Source organism: Miscanthus floridulus, chromosome 16, assembly GCF_019320115.1.
Source record: "Miscanthus floridulus cultivar M001 chromosome 16, ASM1932011v1, whole genome shotgun sequence".
Classification (NCBI taxonomy): domain Eukaryota; kingdom Viridiplantae; phylum Streptophyta; class Magnoliopsida; order Poales; family Poaceae; genus Miscanthus; species Miscanthus floridulus.
Window position 1 is genome coordinate 99,451,611 of NC_089595.1, and position 20,543 is coordinate 99,472,153.

General features: G+C 45.1%; 1 long non-coding RNA gene and 1 pseudogene across 1 annotated transcript; one reads left to right on the forward strand and one right to left on the reverse strand.

Annotated features, from left to right (window-relative positions):
* Positions 1–2,607: 2,607 nt before the first annotated feature.
* On the reverse strand, positions 2,608–3,062 carry LOC136513902 (uncharacterized). Its single transcript, XR_010773469.1, has 3 exons — positions 2,935–3,062; positions 2,792–2,857; positions 2,608–2,722 (listed from the first exon to the last, which is right to left on the reverse strand). It is a non-coding gene; the product is annotated as an uncharacterized lncRNA (long non-coding RNA).
* A 6,037-nt stretch (positions 3,063–9,099) lies between these two features.
* Positions 9,100–20,331, forward strand: LOC136511108 (cytochrome P450 71A1-like; annotated as a pseudogene).
* Positions 20,332–20,543: the final 212 nt, after the last annotated feature.

Consider the following 20,543-nt stretch of genomic DNA (forward strand, 5'->3'; position numbering starts at 1 on the left):
ACCTTCGCCATAGGCATCGGGAAAAGGCTTGTCATCATCAAGCTCTAGATAACTATCAGGAATTAATAGCTAAGGTACAACAGGAATAAAGACCAAAAGATACGCCCAGTACAGAAAAATCCGATGCTCATCATGACTTAAAAACGTATCTAAGCAATAAACACCGGCCAACCACTAAGATTTATTGAAACGTACAAGTAGTAGGCTATAAAATCCGGTGCCCTGCCATAGCAATAGCCCTAGTCAGTGCATTTTCATACCCCTACCTCTAGAAGAGCGCTAGGGGAAAAGCCAAACCAACCAAAAGCCAGTGCACTATAGAGCCAACCCAAAGAAAAATGGAAGCCAAAGTTTCCTTAGAAACGAGAGACCAGAAGGCATCGTACGAAGACTCGTAAATCTAGTAGCTCGCGTAGCCCGACAAAGGCCACGTTGAGGTTGTATGCATCCTCCACTTGGTGTCGTACAAACCTCCATGGGGCATTGAATGACCGCAGCCTGGCAGCAAACAGTCAGTGTCAGAGGATGCATGAGGGTATCACACGAAGGCTTGTAACATCCCCCTACAACCGAAGACACCATCTGGCGCAACCCAGCATCAACCATGTTTGATGGGAGCACAGCTGCTCCAGCATAGCCGAAGGCAAAAATAAAGCAATCCAGACGCAAATGGAGACAATGTCCAAGAAATGCTTCTTCGACCTCTGTTGCTTGCTCAAATTGTTCTGTGGCCTCTAGAGAAGCATCCAGAATAAAAACTAGCACCTCCGATGAATGCTCAAATTGTTCCAAAGCATTTGCAACATCAGCAAGATCGAATACGAGCACTTCAGTTTCTCTACTGCGATGTTCTAGAGCTTTCTTGTCAACTTCAAGCAAGCACAAAGATGAAGGCCAGAGCGACAAGACAAGCACCGAAGCCTCCGCAAGGCGCGCAAGGTCAAAGACCAACAACTCAACTTCTCCACGCAAGAACACAGTCTCGTACTCAACGTCGACCAAAGAAGAGAGAAGCAAAGGCAAGAGAGAGAGAGTAAGGCACAGAAAATGTAACCCTTCAGCCTAGCCAAAACTCATAGTAAGAATCCTTTGTAAAAAGAACAACATAGATAGACAATCAAGAAAAAGTTCATTATAAAAGCAGATATGATTACGACAACAGCGCATTAGAAGCGCAATAGTACAAAAGCCCAAAGACAATAACAAGACAAAGGAAAAAAGAAGAGGCATTAAGGCCTTCCAAGTAACAGCTACAACGGCGCGAAGGCCAGTCAAACAAATGAGTATAAAACTAAGGTTGAGGCCCTCGCCAAGCTAGCGACCTGGTAAACTCTACACGTTCATTGTTAATGTCATACTTCACATAAGCAAACATGTCGTGACCAGAACGCTGAGGAAAAGCTTCCCGCCAATATTGCCATAGTTCACCACTAACATAAATTCTGTCTTGGTACATAGTAACAGGGGCACGTCCTGCACAGTCCCCATGAACGAGACCTGTGTAGGACAAGTTCACAATTTAGACCTATATATATACAAAAGGACAGGCGTCTACAACACATCGCCTTCAACCAAGCCTAGAAAACTAACTAAAACCTAGACACTACACCTCCGAGTCAACAGGAGCAGGCGTAGGCTCCCGGGACTTCAAGACCTTGGTAGCAGGAGATGGAGCCTTAGGAGCTAGTGCCTCCATAGCTAGCAAAGATCATGCCCCAGCAGCACCACATGCAGCCTCCTTCTTCTGCAATCCCTGCAAAAATAATACAGTCATAAAAATAGCAAACAAGCGGCCAAAAACTTAAGGGAAAACCAATATGCTACGAGGGAAAAACTAACCTTAGCTCGATGCGCCTCCGCCATCGAGCGAGCCTCCACCCGGCCCAACTTCACCCAGAACAACTTCACAAAGTGTCCCACCGACCTTCTGATATCACGTGAAGTTGCTCCAAGATCGGCTGGACCCTTGAGATCTCTTTCCTTCACGTCTTTGGAATGCGGGCAGCCATCCTGTGCTAGCATCTTCGAAAGGTTGGTGGCAGAGGCCAAGGCTCCAAAGTCGATAGCGCCGCCAACAAAGTCAGCGAGCTTCAAGAAGTTGGCCTTTATCCAAGAGAAGATGTTGAACACCGAAGGATCAAAGGGCAGTGGCGACGTAGAGCCTCCGAATTGCTCAAGGGCACCCACATAAAGCTCAGCTGCTGCTAGTCCAATAGATTTGGCATCTTCAAGGCGCTTAGACGGCATGTCCACTTGTGCCTTCAAGGCAGCGCCAAACTCCCTCTCAGCAACCACCTCCTTACGAAGGTTATCAGCCATCTCAATAGCCTTCAGGGCACGCTCAGCAGCTAATTGCTCGGCAGCCTTTGCACCATCAACCTCCTTGTTTAGCAAATCAACCTTCTTCTACAGCTCCTCCAGCTCAGCTTGGGCGGTGCGGAGGCCACCAACATCCCCTACAAGCTGAGTCTTCTCGGCCTCAAGAGTTTCCACTTCTTTCTTCAAGGCCTCAATGGCTAGGTTGCGGCCGACCACCTCCCACGTGCCACGTTCCTCGATGGCCTCCGAAAGATAGTGGCTCTATCAAGATGAATGTTAGCCACAAGCGTTGTAGAGTAATAAAGAAGAAAATGAAAAAAGAAGCATACCACGCATTGCTGCTCCAAGTTCATCCGCAGGAACTTGAAGTAGTCAACATTCTTCAAGTGGTGGCGAAGGCGGCCTAACAATAAATCAAGCGTAAGAAACGTAAGACAAAAACCAAGAAAACAAAAGATATAGGAAAGACAACCTCCTATATCATTGTAAACAGCTTCAAGGACATCCGCCCACCCACTTATTGTAATGTTGAAGGCACCTGGAATAGCAACCAAAAATTAGCAAGACCAAAATAAAATATAGTGCAAAAATGGAAAACAAGAAGCAAAAAACAACCTTCGCCGCCATCCAGGCCCAGACCAGATGGGCGAGGAGTCGTGCCCCCAAGCGGAGACCTTGGAGGTGCTTTGAAGCCAATCCAAACGAGGTGCACACCCAAAGGATTGTCAGGGTTCTCATTAGTGTTCCCGAGGGCTTTCGTCAAACCCCCTGAAAAAATCAAAATAAGTCCCGATAAAATAGAAAAACACAAACAGCAAGGAAAAACAAAGCTAAGAGACAACTTAACCGGATGCAAAGGGCTTAGGGTAGTATTCGAGCCACTAGCATCCTCGGCGTGATGACCTGTGGCCTAAAACCTCACGCTTTGGAGTGGAGCAACTGAAGAACTCGCCTTCACCTCGTCCTCGGACACCTCTATGAGACCGACCGCAGGACGACAAAGGTCAGTACTAGCGGCCTCCCCTTTTCTCGGTAGAGATGCATCACCATTACCAGCACCTTCGCCCTCAGAGTTAGAAGACTCATCACCCAAAATGCCGGGCATAGGGGCCACGATGGAGGGTTCAGCAGTAAGGCCACCGCCCATTCCTTGGAGGGCGGTGTCCACTAAGTCATCGCCACTAAGATCCAAAGAGGCAGCAGAGCGCTCACCCCCCGTTCCGGTAGCAACGGAGCTAGAGCCTCCGCCAACATTTTCAGCAACCTCATCATCATCATTGGCGGAGGCAGCAACAGAAACATCCATAGCCTTCCACCTTTTGGTGATGACCTTAGGCGCAGCAACACCTTTTCTTTTCTTTGCCTCCACCGTAGCAGTCACGTTCTTGGTGGCGGCCTTCCTTGCCTTCTCCTCTATGGACTTGTGCACCTTCGCAGGAACATCATGTTCCTCGTGGTGGACCCTGAACTCCTCAAAAACTCTATTAAGCCACGACATTGTACCAGCGATGGCTCGGCGCGCCAGATACTCCCTGTCAGACATTTCGCCAAGTATCTCACACGCCCACTCCTCGGTGGACTTCACTAATTTCTCAGTAGCCCGACCCTCCTTCTCAAAACCAAAGCGGGGAAATGGAACCCCAACACCTTCGCCAAAAATAGGTAGATTGACCATCTCAATGGCCATGGCAGACCTGTTCCTACCAAGGGGCTAATAGTTAGCCGCCACCATCTCCTCAACTAAATCATGGCCTCCAGAGTACCGGTAGGCCAGAGCAAAAGCCTTGTCATAGGCTTCGCGACCCTCATTAGTCCCTAGACCCGAGATCCCTTGAGTTAGAGGCTTCATTGGAGTCATCACTGAAGCCAACGGATAGTGGGTATTCTTCTTCCCGTCTAAGCCGGTAGATGTCATGCCACCGGTCCTCACATAGAACTAGTATTGCATTCAATCCTTCGACCACTTGTTCTTCTGAGCAAAGGAGATCTCCAACTTCTCGCCTTTCTAGTTCCTCCATGGCATAAAAGCACAGCTTCCATACTGCGCCACCATTTGGCCTTCGCTAACTCGTTTAGGCTGGCGCTGGAGCTCGTAGTACTCACAGAAAGTACCAACGTCGGGCTCTGTGCCATAAGACAAGCAGGCCCAGCAGAACTTACTCAGAGTAACAATACCATTGGGGGTAAGATGATGCAGTTGTACCTCAAATGCTTCCAAGACTTGGCGAAGGAAGCACGCCGCCGGGAAGCGAAGGCCGCAAAGGAAAAAATCCCTGAAAACCATGGTATCATCGGCCTTTGGTTTAGGAATGATCTCCCCCTCCGGAGGCTTCACCTTAGCATCACCAAAGCAGCCCAACTGTCGCAACTCCTCGATCATGTCCTTCATCATAAGCGAAGGTCCAAAATCCCATGTCCTGGATGAGCCAGCCATGTCTTGTACCTCCTCAGCGGTTATCAGATAAGCAATAGAGGCCTCAACTCTAGAAACATTCTCCTCAAGCCCTAACGCCTCCACGCTAACAATCATACACTCCTCAAACCATGCAGACCACCCACTAGACCTAACACCGAGAAGGCGACGGTATGGCCCAAAGAAGGAAGACTGGTATGGAGGAGGACTGACAGGCATAGCCACTTCTAAGACTCAGCAACAGCCCAAATGGAGCGAAGGCAAACACCAACTAAGCAAAAACTAGGCGCAAAGGAACATTGTAGAAAGCAACAGCAACGAAAGCGATGGCTCACATAGGGATGGGAGGAGACTTCACCTACCGACCCTTATATAGCCCCCGCCACGTCGCTTCGACTTTCGGGGCCAACGGTCACGTCCGTTCAAAAACACGTCGATTCCACAACCACCGTGGCGAATCAAATAGCGACACATCACCAACACAACGGTCTGATCCAGGCATCCTAGGGGGAAAGGGGGGAAAAGCCTATGCGTGCGCAAGAGCCTCCGTGCCTCAGAGCCTGACAGCTAGGTTTTGAGGGCAAGGCACGCCAAGAGGGAAGCCTCCGCACCTCAGAGCCTGAGGACTATGTTTTGAGGGCAAGGCTCGCTAGCATCAGACCAAGCCCTCAAGGGGGACTGTTGGGACACAGTTATGAGTCATGGAGAACAAAGTTCGCAACAGCAATAAGAACTAACAGCTAACGAGTTTTACGAACAGTGTGCAGGGAAAGGAATCAGAGGCCTCCGCTCAGGCGATCACGTGAGGCGAAGGCCGAGAAGCTGCGGCGAAGGCACCAGGACGAGGTCGGGGGCGGAGGCTCTCGTGGTATGAGCGAAGGCCATGGCTCGGGCGTCAGTAGTGAAGGTCGGGAAGCTCCGTCGAAGGCTTCCCAAGCGGAGGCCCCGAAACTAGGGAAAGCCCCCGCTCGGCGGCATTATTGGGCCATGGGCCGATGACGAGTCATCAAAGATGGCCCAACAGGCATAGGCGGTAGAGGAAGAAGATGGCCAAACTGCCCCAGGGGGCTTCTATTAGCATAGGAATATTCTGGGAATGTTCTGTAACCGACAAGGGGTAGGAAATGTAAAGTGTAGCTCTAGCAAACAGTGCCATATAAAAGGGGGACTCAAACTCTGTATAAAAGGGATACACATTTATGAAACCCTAATTGGGCTAGGGCCCACCTTTCATTACTCATACCTTCGCCCAGGGCACAAGGCTGGGCGAAGGCCTTCGTTGTCCTTTGTCTCGATCGCTGGAAACCGAACTTTCCAACAACCTGTTTGGGAGATGAAAGTTATTGGGCTGACAAGCCTTCTTTCACAATGATTGATAAAGATAAGAAATCTTCCACCCAAAAGTAAGCCTAGATATGTAAAAGGGAAAGGCCCTTTTAGCACCCAAACGTGTGGGCTAGAATTTCCGGTTTTGCATCACTAACTTTGATAGGAACCATCACACTCTTAGAATAATTCACCTTCAAACCAGTGGAGTCAGCAAAGATATTAAGAAAATCTCTTTATGAAGAAGAGTTGTGGTGCTGATCCCTCAAGGACAATCAAAGTGTCATCAGTATATTGTAAAACCAGGAAATCAAAGTTATGCCAAAGAGGGATGGATAACTTCAGAAGTCTAAGATTCTTAACCTTATTCAAAAGGGACTGAAGATCAGTTGCAAGGATGAAAAGTAGATGGGGGAGTAGATCTCCTTGCCTGACACCATGCTAACAATGAAAAGTTTTCCCAGGAGTCCCGTTTAAGATCACTGTTGAAAATGGACCTCATCCATTGGAGCCATAGGAACCCAAAACCTATTTGTTGCATGACCAGTAGCATAGCCTCGTGCTCCACCTTATCAAACACTTTTTCAAAGTCCAGATTAAGAATAATGAGCTCTTTCTTAGAAGCATGACACAAATGAAGGTATTCAAAAGACCATGCAATGCAGTCCTTTATAGTATGGGTTTGAATGAAACCACACTGATTAGTGTGTACCAAATCAGTCATCACTTGTTGGAGCCTATTAACAAAAAGTTTAGTAATGATTTTTGTAGAGGTATTGATGAGTAGAGAAATTGGCCCATAATCCCCCACACATGTTGCATCCTCCTTTTTAAGAATCAAGGTGATGTAAGAATCATTTATACTCTGTAAACAAGCTGAATTGTTCTGAAAGGCCAAGCAAAGATCATAAAAATCTGAATTGATCCACTAACTGGCCTGATAGCTTCGTCGTCATTAATCCACTAACCATGCAGCAGCAATGAAGAACGACGAGAAGTAGTAGAGAGAAAGAGAGAATGGAAGGTGTAAAAATGCGTTTTTGACAATAGTACGTTGGATTCTCTCAACAGATCGTGATCCTCTAATATATAGGAGAGGGTGGTTTTAACCCAGTAGGAAACTTATTCTAATTGGCTAGGCCGGTTTTTGCATGTCGAGGGCAAAACCTTGCGGAAGCTATAATTTCTTCATCCGAACTCTAAATTAGACGGTATTTATATGTTTTTAATCATCTCGACGAGGGGAATGCAATAGTGCAATCCATTTTTCAATTTGGAGAAGTCGATAAATCTAGCCTGGTCGATTTTAGAAACCGGCCTTGATAGTTTCTGGTTGGATCAAGCCCTCAAATCCTGTTTTCTTCATTCAGACTCCAGACTAAACAATCCATATATATTTTTCGATTGTATCGACAAGAGCAACACAATTGCAGGTCCATCACGCCTTTTGACAAAGTGCCAAAACCAACTTAGCCGATTTGGGAAACCAGCTAAGCTTGTTTATGTTGGAAAATCTAGATTCAACCTCCTTTGGCACTTTTGGCTATCAACAAACTATGTATTAAAAAACCAAAACATCTCACAATTTAGAGCGGAGGGAGTATCATTAATTATAAGAGAAATTTTACGGTGCTCGTAAAAAAGGAGAGCCATCCATTTAGATAGATCTAATAGTTATAAAATAGAGAGAAGAACTTAAGTTGTGGGTCGGAACCTAAAATACATGGGTCAGGAACTAATTTCAAAATAAATTCGAAGGGTAGCAAGGTAACTTTACCGCTCTCTTCCTGCCTCCCTCTCCTAGCGACGGCGGGCTCCGCAACCCTGGTTCAGAGTTCGACTGTTCTAGACAGAACGATGGCAGCCGAGGCGAGGAACCGGCAGCCGGGGCGCACTGCAGGATTCCGGCGGGCTCCGGCAGCGGGCGGCAGTCAGCAGGCCAGCGGCACCTCCAATCGGATTCTAGGCGCAGCCGCGCAGGTCGTGTCCAGATATATGAATCGGCTCCACCGACGGAGCCTGCTTGCTGCGTGCTTGCGTCGTCTCTGCACTGCAGGCAGGCTTGCTTCCTGAATGGCTGAATGCATGCCTTTTGCAGATACGGGGATGTGGTTGGTGGCGAGGAGAGCAGCAGCATACTTGCAGATCGCGCACGAGCAGCAACGAACTCCTATTCCCCTTGGTTGGATTACGACGGGCAGTGAGCGCCGGTCTCCGGCGAATTAACGGGGCGGCGGGTGGCCGTCGCCGGCAAATTACTTGCTGTTCGTGAGTATCTATATGTCTGGAAGAATAGAAAGAAAAATACTAAACTGCCCTTTACTCATACGGGAGAGTTTACGAGAGGAACAGGTGGTTCCTCCCAAGCATACAAAGCTCTAATTATAATTCTAAATAGATATACTATGAAAATATATTTCACGATACTTATTTAATATCATAAATACTATTATATTTTTTTTGTTAAAGAAATGGTAAAAACTAAAGATGTATGACTTAGCATATATAATTTGTTGTTATTATTTTGTCAAACAAGTTTTGGTAGGTATTACGGATATCTCTTTGCATAGTGTGGGAGACAAACTCATTAGTAGGCGTCTTTTTATCTGTCGTCGTTTTCTCTCTAGCACTACTAGAAATAATTTTGCACCCAACGCCGCATATGGGCTAACCAATTTGTCAAATCGACATGCGCTCGAAATAAGTGAACACGAAAGCCGGGAGCATGTGGCCGGTCCGCTCCTCATCCTCTTGTTGGCAATTTTGGCTGCACCAATCGTGTCACCGCGCCGTGCGTGGCTCCCCAGTGCCTTGCTGTCGCCATCTATCCTAGGATTGAAGCCCGACCCGATTGGACATTGGCATTCAGAGTGCTGCTGCCTCACTATTTTTGGAGCTTCAGCTTACTATATGTTGCAGCCTTGACTCAACAGCAGCAACATGGAAGTTGGAAGCCTTCCTCACTACAAGCGTAGTTCCTTCGATCTTCCTTGGTTGGGACTTGGGAGTGTACGTAGTACGCTGCAGAAGGTCTGCTAGTCATGGCTCCCTCTCAGCTCGGCACGGACCTATATAGCCCTCTTCCTACTTCTCGTGGCTTCATGTTTCGTCATCATTAGACGCCTCCGGTCAGGGCGCAACGATATTGGCCGAGTGCTGCCGCCTTCGCCTCCTGGGCTGCCCATCACCGGCAACATGCACCAGCAAGGCTGGGGATACCACCACCGGAAGCTGCAGGCGCTCGCGCGGCATCATGGCGATATCTTTCTCCTCCGGCTAGGCACCGTGCCCGCTCTAGTGATTTCCTCTGCCTCCATGGCCGAGGAGGTCCTCAAGAACCAGGACCACGTCTTCTGTGGCCGTCCGCAGCAGCGCACGGCGCGCGGCATCTTGTACGATTGCAGGGATGTCGGCTTCAGCCCCTACGGGGAGCGGTGGCGCCAGCTTCGCCGCATCGCCGTCGTGCACCTCCTCAGCGCCAAGCGGGTCGACTCCTTGTGTGCTTTCCGGGCAGAAGAGGTCGCGTCGTTGGTGGCCCGGATCCGCGCGGCGAGCGCCATGGAGGACCAAAGCGGCAATCGCCGAGGAATCAACGTAAGTGAGCTCATCGTCAGCTTAACCTACACTGTCATCTCGAGGGCGGTGTTCGGGAACAAGCTCGGGGGCATGGATCCCCCAAGTTTCCGCGCGATGACGAAAGAGGTAGCTGATCTGCTCGAAACGGTCGCGGTGAGCGACATGTTCCCACGTCTCCGGTGGGTGGACTGGGCGATGGGCCTCGACGCAAGTATAAAGAGGACGGCAAGCAAGCTTGATGACGTTCTTGAAAGAACACTCGAGGCGCACGAGAAGAGCTTGGAAAATAGCGGCGAGGCTGGCGGTGACCTGCTTGACGATTTGCTTTCGGCAGTGAAGGAGGGTGGAGACGGGTTTATGCTAAACAGGATCGATGTCAAGGGACTCGTCCTGGTAAGTCCTAAGGATTAAGGGCTAATTTGTACCAACAAACTTTCAAAGCTGTGTATTATACTGATATAAACTTCATATTGCAGGACTTGTTTGTAGGAGGAATCGATACAACTTCCAAGGCGATAGAGTGGCAAGGTTTAAAATAGCGGGCTATTGCAAATAGCGGCATCTTTTTTCTAGAAGCTATAAAGCTATAGCACAACTATAGCGGAGCAATGACAAATAGCGGTTTTTTAAGAAAATCATAAAAAAATCAAGTAATTATTTCATAAAACACAAGAATCGTGAAAATTAAACACAAATATGTTTTCAGGGCTTTAGGAGTCTAGGGAATATTATTTAATATGGCATTATAGCACAATTTGTGAGACTCAAGTGTTCAATTTTCTAAAAGATCAACTTAACAGCAAAAGATAAATATATAATAAGTAGATTGTCACTCTAAAAGCTAAAGTTGAAATAGCAGCGCTATTTTAAAGTCACAGCTAATCAATTTAGCGACATTAAAGCATAATATAGTGGTTATAAATGACATAGCGAAAAAATAGAAATAGCGTAGCGGGAGCTTTCTCTAGAGGCTATAACGGCGCTATAGCGTTGCTATAGCCCGCTATTTAAATCCATATAGAGTGGGCAATGGCATTTCTTATCAAGAACCCAAGAGAGATGGAAAAACTTCAAGAGGAGGTGAGGCAAGTTGCAGGGGCACAAGGAGTCTTGGAGGAGCAGTTGCGGAGGATGAGCAGACTGCAGGCAGCCCTCAAAGAAGCCATGCGATTACATCCACCGGTGCCGCTGCTCATCCCCCGTGAATCGATCCAAGACACCAAACTCCACGGCTATGATATCCCTGCCAAGACTCGGGTCATCATCAATGCATGGGCGATCGGGAGGGACAGCCAGTCTTGGGAGAACGCTGAGGAGTTCCTGCCAGAGAGGTTTATGCATGATGCCGGATATCACTGTCGGCCTCGTCACTGCCGGATTTGTGAGAATCGGTAGTGATGTACCTTCACTGTCGGTTATGAGCTTGAAAATGAGAAAATGATTAGAGCTGGGTTAAAACCGGCAGTAAAGCACCACATCACTGCCGGTTTGTGGCTTGAACCGGCAGTATTTTGGCGGCCACTCATCACTGCCGGTTGAAGCCACAAACCGGCAGTGATTGGGCTCTATCACTGTCGGTTCTAGCCAAGAACCGACGGTGATAAGCCTACAGCATAAAAAGGCTACAACCGTCCTCTTCTTTCTCCTCTCTTCCATCCCGAGAATAGAGGCGCGCGTTTGGGCCCTTCCCTCCATTGTTGCGGCTGCTCTTCACCATGAAGTTAGCGCTTGGATTTTGAAGAATAGCTTGATCTTTTTGCTTTAAGGTTAGTAACAAACATCCACTCCTTTGATTTAGTTGCTTAATTAGCTTCGTTTTGATGGCTACATTGCTTGATTCTTATTCTAGTTCTTTCTCCATTCTAGAGATCACTTTTTCAATTGGACATTTGTGCAAGGCTCAAAATGTGGTGAATCTATCATCAAAATGGTTGGTGTCTATGAACACATTTAAATTCGTGGCTAATTATTCCATGGTGGTCAAGATCATCATTGTTAGTATGTGATGCTATAATTAGTTCTTAGAAGTAGAGTAGAATAGTTGTTCTTCAATATTATGCAATAATTATTTTTACTACGATTTTCAACTTACAGGACCGGGGCTACCAATTTCAATTTTTCAATAATTAGTGTACAATAATGTTTTCCAAAAATGGTTCTTTCGAGCTACAATTGTTGTTCAGGAAGCTCGATTTCTTATTAATTCTTTGTAATTATTGTCTCAGTATTTTTTTGCAGAGATGGATTGAGAGTGAATTCATCTGTCTCGAACGGACAAGCGGTACATGCATGGCGTCAGCCAGTTTATCACCGATGCCAAAGCCCATGCTGGGAATGGGAACTCTGTCTTCTGCCTATGCAAAGATTGCAAGAATCAAAGGAACTTTCGTCAAATTGAGTCTATACGATCGCACTTGATTACCAGGGGATTCATGCCAAACTATACGATATGGACTATGCATGACGAGGTTGGTGGGAATGTTCTGCAGGAAAACGATAATGATGTGGACATGCCTGACGTAGCCATCCACGATGGTGACGAGGAACCCGGTGTTAACACGGAACCTATATCCACAGTTAATAATGTGTTTAGGAACACGCTATCTGACGACAACGAGGATAACGATGGCATTTCTCAGCTGCTACGTAATGTAGAGACCGGATGTCTTAGTGAAAGACAGCTGAGAAAGCTAGAGAAATGAGACAAGATGGTAAAACACCATTGTATAAGGATTGTCCAATGAGCAAACTAGAAGCCGACATCATGCTTTTAGAGTTCAAATCGACAAACGGATTGAGCGATAAAGGCTTCGATCAGTTGTTAGGTATAATAAGGAAAATGTTCCTAGAAAAAAACGAGTTACCAGAAAAGACATACTTGGCCAAGCAAATGATCTGCCCCATTGGCCTCGAGGTTGATAAAATCTACGCGTGTTCCAATGATTGCATATTGTACCGTGGAGAAAAATACAAAGACTTGGACAAGTGCCCTAAGTGTGGAGCTCCACGGTACAAGGAAGGGCCATCAGATGAGGGTACCAAGATCAGAGGAGGTCCCGTAAAGGTCGTTTGGTATTTCCCTATAGCTCTCCGGATGCATAGGCTGTTTGCATATGTAAAGTCAGCCAAGCTGTTGCGCTGGCATGGTGAAGAGCGTAAGAAAGATACAATGATGAGGCACCCCGCCGATGGGCATGATTGGAGGACTGTCAATACTATATTCTATAAGGACATCGGTGAAGAGATAAGGCACCTTTGGTTTGCTTTGAGCACAGATGGGGTGAATCCTTTCGACCAGGTTAGAAGCAATCATAGCATCTGACCAGTGACGATCTGTATATACTACCTTCCACCTTGGGTCTGTATGAAGCGGTCGTACATCCAGATGTCACTACTGATCCAAGGGCCAAGACAACCTGAGAATGACATCGATGTGTTTCTAGAACCAGTGATCGATGAACTAGTGGAGATGTTTGAAAAGGGTGTGTCGAATGTTTGGGATGAGTACAAAAAGGAACATGTCACGATCAAGGGAGTACTTATCGCTACAATCATCGACCTGCCAGGTCGAGGTTTGTTGTCCGGAGAGAAGACAAAAGGATATACTGGATGTGTCGAGTGCTTAGACGACACCGATACGGTAAATCTGCCAAATAACTCAAAGATAGTTTATATGGGATACCGTAGGTTTCTACCTAAGGATCACCCTTACCGCAGGAATAGAAAAGATTTCAACAGTACTATTGAGAAACGCTTAGCTCTAAAATATCGAGACGGGTCTGCGATACTTCAAGAACTCAATAAACTAGAGGTTGTCCTTGGGAAGGGGGACAATGCAGTAGCAGCGCCTGATGGGAGTGTTTGGAAGAAAAAATCAGTTTTCTGAAAACTACCTTACTGGTCATTTTTGAGTGTACGCCACTGTCTTAATCACATGCACATCACTAAGAATGTGTGCGCTAACACTCTTAACACCTTGATGGACACCGGGGGGGGCATGGAATGATTCACTAGCCACACGTCTGGACATGCAACGCTTGGAAATCAGGAAAGAGCTGCATCCCGTGGAGCTAGAGAATGGCTAGTTTGAACTTCCAGTTGCGTCATGGACATTGAAGAAGGAAGAAAAGCGTGTGCTTATTTCTTTCTTCAACGAACTCAAAGTCCCGATGGGCTACTGTGCGAACCCGAAGAGGCTAGTGAACATAAGAGAACTCAAGTTCAACTATGGCCCTATGAAGGCCCATGACTGTCATGTCATTATGACTCAGCTGCTCCCTGTTGCCCTGCGTGGTATCCTCCCCCCAAAGGTCCGCGCTCCAATCATAAAGCTTTGCTCGTTCTTCAACGCGATCTCAAAAAAGGTCATTGATGTGTCCACATTAGAGTAGCTACAGCGGGACATAGCCGAAACTCTCGTTAGGCTTGAGATGCATTTTCCGCTGACTTACTTTGATATCTCATTGCATCTGCTCATTCATCTTGTTGACCAAATTAGAGCCCTTAGCCCAATGTACCTGCATCAGATGTTCCTTTTTGAAAGATTGATGAAAGTTTTCAGGAGGTATATTAGGAACAGATTCAGGCCAGAAGGGGGCATGGTTGAAGGATGGTCAACGGAGAAGGCTATTGAGTTGTGCACATATTATCTGGACATCAAAAGAGTCGGAGTTCCAGAATTTCGTCACAAGGGAAGACTACGTGGTAAAGGAACGATCATGGTTATTTATTGTAATAACATTCTCTATTTTTTTTTCTTTTTCTCTGCATTCTCCGCACGCAGATTGTGCTCCAGGACCTTACCTATGCTGCATATGGCTTGTGGGCAGTTCTGGACCAAGCTACGGAGCAACTCGGGTACGATTAAGACTTCTGCAATGGAAACCTCAGCTAGTTCACTATAGAAGGATGCTAGTACTGCATAAGGATTACTAACAGGGGCAGTGGTCATTCAGTAGGTTATATCTATGGCCGATCATTCTTTTGGTATTGTGAGGCACGAGAGAGTGCACTCATACGGGTATTGGACTTCATCGATACAAGCGGATACATAATCCGTGACATCAATTACCATATAGGGCTACAGAGGCATGTTAGTCTGCGTGGCCCGATCGATCCCGGTAGTGATTCCGATAGTAATTAATGTTTATTTAGCTATGTTTTCAAGATCGTAGTTTAATTGGGTTCTAATTTTAATATGTACGGCTTTATGTGTTTAATTATTGTCATGCATATAATTCGTGTAACATTTGTTGGACAACTAGAAATATACATTCCGGTGTCGTATTGGTCTTAAAATTATTCTCAGGCTTGCACGTGTCACGTGTGAAGGAAACACCAAGTTTGGGATTTTTCAGAGATGATTTGCTACTTTCTGAGGTTTAATTGAATTTCCGCGCGACGACACCGTTTAATTATAGGTTGAACTGAGTCTACCCATGAAAAGATTCAGAATGGTGCCAAACTTTTACACAGGCTCTAATGTGCCCTAGGGATAAGAATTTTGTGGAGGTGGATGAAAAAATCTATTGGGTCCAAGATGAAATTCACCCTCGTTTGTCTCATTCGGCGTAGAGAAAAATATAATAAATAAATAAAAGATCAGAAAAACCTCATATCCTGTGTGGGGTCTTAATTTTGGTGTACATGCTTGTCAAAAAAAATTCATGCCATTTCGACATAGGCGGAGTATACATGCTTCACAGAGGTACACGTGCCCTTTTATCGAACCATGACTATACACATAGGTTATCAAGGTTTCTGTGGTTCATAGGCATTTCGGTGTCGTATTCGTCTCAAACTTTTTCTTAGACTTGCACGTGCCACGTGTGAAGGAAACAACAAATTTGGGATTTTCCAGAAATGGTTTGCTACTTTCTAAGGTTTAATTGAATTTCCGCGCGACGACACCGATTAATTATAGGTTGAACTGAGTCTACCCACGAAAAGATCCAGAATGATGCTAAACTTTTACACAGTCTCTAATGTGCCCTAGGGATAAGAATTTTGTGGAGGTAGATGAAAAAATCTATTGGGTCCAAGATGAAATTCACCCTCTTTTGTCTCATTCAGCACACAGAAAAATATAATAGATAAAAAAAATTGATCAGAAAAACCTAAGATCCTGTGTGGGGTCTTAATTTGGGTGTACAAGCTTGCCAAAAAAATTTCAAGCCATTTCGACATAAGAATACATATGCTTCTATTTATTCAGTATATAAAAGAATTTTTTTAATATATATAAACATCACTGTCAGTTTTAAAAAACTGGCATTGATGAGAATAAACCGACAGTGATAATGATTATCACTATCGGTTTATTTTTAAAAACCTGCAGTGATATATAAAAAATAAAAAAATTATGCCAGTCCTCGGGGTTCGAGCGTGGGTCTCGGGCTGTAGAGTTCAGAGACTTAACCGCTGCGCTAGTATAAGATGTGTGTCATAGGTTATTTACTTTTTCCTTTTGATCTTTAGGCTGCTTAAAAAATTATAAAATAGAACAAAAAATTTTAGACCGCCTGGGACTCGAACACGGATCTCGGGGGCTAACTTGAGGGGTCTTAACAGTCACGCCAGTAGGAGGAGTTCGAAAGAAAATGAAAACTTATCCTACTTAACACCTAAGTTAACACCTAACTGCTACATAACATCACTGTCGGTTTGGGGAGTGACCGATGTGCCCCATCACTATCAGTTTACAAGCAGAACCGGCAGTGATGAGCTATTTCTCGAAATAAATTAATAATTTATAAAATAGAACAAAAAAAATTTGGCCCATCTGGGACTTGAACACGGATCTCGGGGGCTAAGTTTAGGGGTCTTAACCGTTACGCTAGTAGGAGGAGTTCGAAATAAAATAGAAACTTATCCTACTTAACACCTAACTTAACACATAACTGCTATAGCACATCACTACCGATTTGGGTAGTGATCTGGCAGTGATGTGCCCCATCACTATCGGTTTACAAGCAGAACCGACAGTGATGAGCTACTGCTATAAAAGTGGCGTGGGTTGAAATTATCTCAATTCATTTCAACCCCGCGCCAACCTCCCCCCTGCCGCCGGAGCACCACCCCACGTCGGAGCACCGCCCACGCCGTCCACTGCCCCAAGCCAGAGCACCGCACCGTCCATCCCACAGCTGAGGCCTTCAGGAGCGCGCGGACAGCTGTTTTCACACCCCCACGGTGAGTGCGTGGCTCACTGCCTGCTACGTGTTTGATGAAATGTCCTACAGCTGCTTACTTGAATCAGTTTGATCATACAGTATGTGCAGTCATATAGTTTGATCATGCAGCTGTAAATGCTAAAACCTAGGTTTGTCACATAGTGTGTGCTGTCTGTTTCTTTGTGTTTCTAGACGTATTGCTAGTAAGTAGTACATTGTTACTTAGTAGCACGTTGTTCAGCTCTATTCATCAGTATACTGATAAGAACAAAAGCATAATTTTATTTTTGGTTACTAGGATAAACATAGTAGGGACTCGTAATACTTGACAGAAATTGCTCTCTGAACGTTAATGGTAGTTTGTTTTTAGAGTACTTGTATTTTCTCTATGAAACAAACTTATATTTTCTCTGTGAAACCATCTTGTGCATCATTGGAGCATGGCTGGATACATATGTGAAATCAATGGCTGGCCTCACCTCGTAGCTTGCAATTGCAACTACGCTCCCATTAGGCGGATACTCAATGTTTTTGGAACTGTACCATCAATGCTCAATGTTTTTTGATGTGAGGATGGAGTATATATACTTTAGACCTATAGAACTAATATATGTCCAAACTTGTCATGGAATTCTCTATGCTATCAGCATAAAGATGCATAATTATTAACTTATGTAAGATTACAAGTAATACATAGTTATGTAGCCTTGTGCATTAAACTAGAAATATTTTTCAACAATCCTATCTTATTATGAGTTTTTGCATGTCACTTTCATGGGATAGTATGAGATGCATATTTGTCCCTACCAACCATGTAAGTTTTAGATCAAAGTATCACTAATTTGAAAAGATGCTTAGCTGCACTGATACTTGTGAAAGAACCTCACGCCGATGGTTGGATGATTTATAGTGAGACTGAAGACTCTGAGACATCTCTAGGAGTATATTCAAAAGTCTTAAACTGGCTCTCTAAATCATCATTTGGTTTTTAACAAATAAAAAATATTCTTTATATCTTTCCTACATCTAACAACTATTACTAAGGCACATGAATAGTTGTTTTTCAAACACTCCTATCTATGCAATGGTTGTGTGTTATTCGTAAATATATTAAATTGTATAAGAATACATCATGTTTGAATGACAACCTAATTTACTTAAATGTATAGGCAACCATGACATGGTATGTAGTGCATGTTGGTCACATGTCTGGGATTTATCGAACCTGGAAAGATTGCTATGCTCAAGTCAATCGCTACCCTGGTAATTTGCACAAAAAATACAACACAGAAGCTGAAGCTTTGAGGGCCTACTATACTCATCCGGCCTACCTTGCAATCCATGGGCAACCGACCTACTATGGTCCAATGAATGCAAACCATGGCCATCCACTGTCACTGGAGATCGAAGAGAAGCCACCCGCTGGAGATGTGAAGATTAAAATAAATGCTCCTTGGTCTTAGAAAGATGTCATGCTTTTATTTATGGCTATGGTCATCGCTTTTCTTATTTAGAAGTTGATGTAGGCTTAGTTTCATAGAATAGTAGGTGGACTTTGTTGTATGTGGTCAATCAAACAATGAATTTGTTCTAGGTGAACATATGCTATTATTTGACTTTGTTGTATGTGGACTTATTACTAGACTTTGCATTAAACATATTATATATATATGAACATATGCTATTAGTAGTTGTCCGCGGCCAAAACTAACCACGATCGTGTCATAGCCATGACTCATTGTCGCATGTTACCCCGTCGCCGAAGAACAGATCGGCAACAAGAAGCGGCTGATATCGCTTGGACGGTAGAGCCGCATGATCCGACAAACGGTGACGGTGTCAATCAGGTCAGTGAGAACGAGCAGCCATGGACCCCGTCCAGCCTGCTCGATCTGGGTTAAAATGACCAAGATGGCCAGGTAACTTTAGTATCATATGACTATGTAGCCACGCACGCTAATCAATTGAGAGGGTTATAGCTTACTTGGTGTCTCTAGCAGGAGCCTCCGTCGGTCGAGGAGCCAGAGGGTTCGGGTAGTAGGAAGGCCAGATCCAAGCGAGGCGTGTCAAAGATTTCTATTGGTAGAAATACACACTGGCACATTACTGAGTTCGATGAATTCGGGGATCCACTCTCACCGCCTATAGCTTTGACCAAATACAAGACTATCATCGGGTTACTTGTTAGGGACTTCATCCTGATTAGGTACAGAAAGTGGATTAGAAAAGATGATAACCCGTGGAGGATTCCTGAAAGTGAGAAGGATTACATATGGGATGTCAAGATCCCAGAGTATTTTACTTTCCCAACCGAGTATGACCAGGGAGTTAGTCAAGAAAAAAACAAAAGAAATCATGGGGACATGCTTCAAGAATTTTAAGGGGACATTATACAAGAATTTTGTCCTCCAAAATAAAGAGTCAGATTTCGATGGTGGACAGTTTAGCAAGCAGAAGGACTTCTGACAGCATTTCAAGGAATACAGGTTATCGGAGCTCGCAAAATTCATCTTAGCTGAGGTATTAGAAAAAGATGGAGTATTTTGCATTGCACAATCCGTGAGGTACAAGGACTAGTATGGCCAGAGCGGCTCGCCAGATTATTGTAAGAAGTCCAAGAAGCATTGCACGATCTGTGAAGTCCGATAACATTTGTTTTTTATTTTGAGGGATCGAGATCTGGATAAGAATATTTGAACTGTAACCGTAACATTTATAATATTTAATATTGATGGACCTGTCGTCTACGTAGCGTATATAAAGCGAAACCCGATTTCACGAAAAAATATAAATTAAAATCAATTATAAAACAATAAAATGCGAATATGCCATCACTGCCGGTTAGCAACGAACCGACAGTGTTGTCATGCAAAACACTGCTGGTTATCAACAAACTGACAGTGTTGTCTTGCAAAACACTATCGGCTTGAACCATGAACCGACAGTGTTGTCTTGCTCAACACTGCCGGTTTGAACCATCAACCGACAGTGTTGGCTAGCTCAACACTGCCGGCTTGAACCATGAACCGACAGTGTAGGCTTGCTCAACACTGTTGGCTTGAGCCAAGAACCGACATTCTTGAAGCAACCATCACTGTCGGTTAGGACTACAAACCGGCAATGCTGTTCAACTAGACACTGTCGGGTGGAGCCAGAAACCGACACTGTTTCCTGTAGATCAGTGTCGGTTTTTAAGAACCGACAGTGATGTCAACCCTCCATCACTGCTGGTATGCCACTGTCGGTTCAAAATCCGACAGTGAAGGGGGTTTTTGAACTGATAGTGATGTCCAGATCTGAGGCAGTGACTGCTTCATACCATTTGGCGCTGGGAGGAGGGGATGCCCCGGCAATGCCTTTGCAATGCGCCTCGCCGAGCTTGCACTTGCCAATTTGCTATTTCATTTTGATTGGGAGCTGCCGGAGGGCCAAGACGTCGAGTCATTTGAAGTTGTTGAGTCTAGTGGCCTGTCGCCTGCTGTTAAGTCTGCCTTGACCCTTGTCGTGAAACCCCTGCAAGTATGAACCTTTGCAGACTGCAGTAGGCACTTTTGTAAATAAATAAAGAGTACGTGTACACTTGTCTAGCTATATATACTAACAAACTCTATATATGTATGTTGATATAGAAGGTGGACAAGCAATTTATCCACATGAAAATTAGATTGGAACACAAACGAACGTGTTCTGAGCAAAGTATAACCATCGGAGGAAACAACCAGCATATGACATGTAAC